We start from the raw sequence: 1,443 nt of genomic DNA on the forward strand, positions 1-1,443 counted from the left end.
ACCACTTTGTTACTAGGAGCGGAGAGCCCGTTGCGCGTTGTTTTTGTTTGACCGGCCTATCTTCTTTCTATAAGCAAGCTCCCTCCGGCCGTCCAGTCCCTGGGCGGCTCTCGGTTCTTGAGCATGTTGGGAGAGGCATGAAGTTCTCGAACGAAGTGAGAGGGTGCGCAGTACCTCGACGGATAAGGAGAGGAGATGTAGGCAGTTGAAAGAGCAGCTCGAAAGCTTGACGAACAAGCGCCATTAGCCCTCGAGCTGACGCTCGAGCGACTTCGTACCTCTCCTTACGTCGAGCTGCTCCTACCGCTCCTCTCCCAGCAAGAAAAGGGATGCGCGAAGGCGCAACGAGCAAGAAAAGGGATGCGCGAAGGCGCAACGTGCGGAGTCGCTCGAGCGTCAGCTCGAGCTACTTCGTACCCTTGCTTCTTCGTCTAACGGCTTTCGCGCCCTTGCTTGTTAGGTCGAGCGTCTTCAAACCTTTCTTTCTTGTTATTAGTAAAGGGCTTTTCCCTTACTAGTAAAGTGGTAAGGTAGGGCGCTATTCGATGAAGAAAACAGACTTTAGGAAAGTGGTTCAGGTAGCTCAGCTGGTTAGAGCAAAGGACTGAAAATCCTTGTGTCAGTGGTTCGAATCCACTTCTAAGCGGGCTTTGGGTCCAAAGGACAGGTAGCCGGGAGCGAGCCGGATTTTGAAATTCAAGTGAAAGAGGAAGCCAAAAAATAAATGTGAGCGCTCCTGCACTATACACGGCTTTTTGGCGGGGGTGGCTTGCTGGAGGCAATTTTTATAAAAAAAGCGGTTGATTACTCGGATTGGTTCTCGCGTCCCTGTGCCCAAAAGGATGGGCGAGTTCGGTTCGAGTGTTCATCGATCGGGTGGATCTATATGCTGGGTGAGACGAGGTGTAGCGCAGTCTGGTCAGCGCATCTGTTTTGGGTACAGAGGGCCATAGGTTCGAATCCTGTCACCTTGATGTGATGGTCTGCAGTGCACAGACCCGCCTATGAAAACATAGGCGAAAAAATATTAATAAATATTAGGCGCGATATGAGAATCTTTCATTCTATATGTTTGTCCGTACTCGTTAGCGCTCTCGGTGCTGTTGTAGCTATTTCATTTGGACGTTTTCTAGGATCAGAAGGCAGCACTATAATGACCACCCCAGAATTTCTCATAACTTTATTCTTACTGGTTTTTATTTTAATTGTTGTTTATCGACGAAAGAGTTTGATTCTTTTATTCGTAATTTTGATGCTCGTTTTCTTTTTCTGTGCGCTCTTTCGCTTCTTCATTGAATTGTCACCCTCCTTTTTCTTTTTTTCCAAGAAGTCTGTCTCTTTTTGGACAAAGATCATCTATTCTATCTATGCTTCGGTATCGCATTCCTAGTCCATTCCGGAATAGTTTGGCAGAAATTAAAAAAGAGGACTTGACATTCGGCC

General features: G+C 47.4%; 1 non-coding gene across 1 annotated transcript; it reads left to right on the plus strand.

Annotated features, from left to right (window-relative positions):
* Positions 1-572: 572 nt before the first annotated feature.
* TRNAF-GAA (transfer RNA phenylalanine (anticodon GAA)) lies at positions 573-646 on the plus strand. Its single transcript has one exon. It is a non-coding gene; the product is annotated as a tRNA-Phe (tRNA).
* The last annotated feature ends 797 nt before the right edge of the window (positions 647-1,443 follow it).

Source organism: Neltuma alba, unplaced genomic scaffold (assembly GCF_004799145.2).
Source record: "Neltuma alba isolate B1F8T4 unplaced genomic scaffold, ASM479914v2 tig00002521_pilon, whole genome shotgun sequence".
NCBI lineage: Eukaryota > Viridiplantae > Streptophyta > Magnoliopsida > Fabales > Fabaceae > Neltuma > Neltuma alba.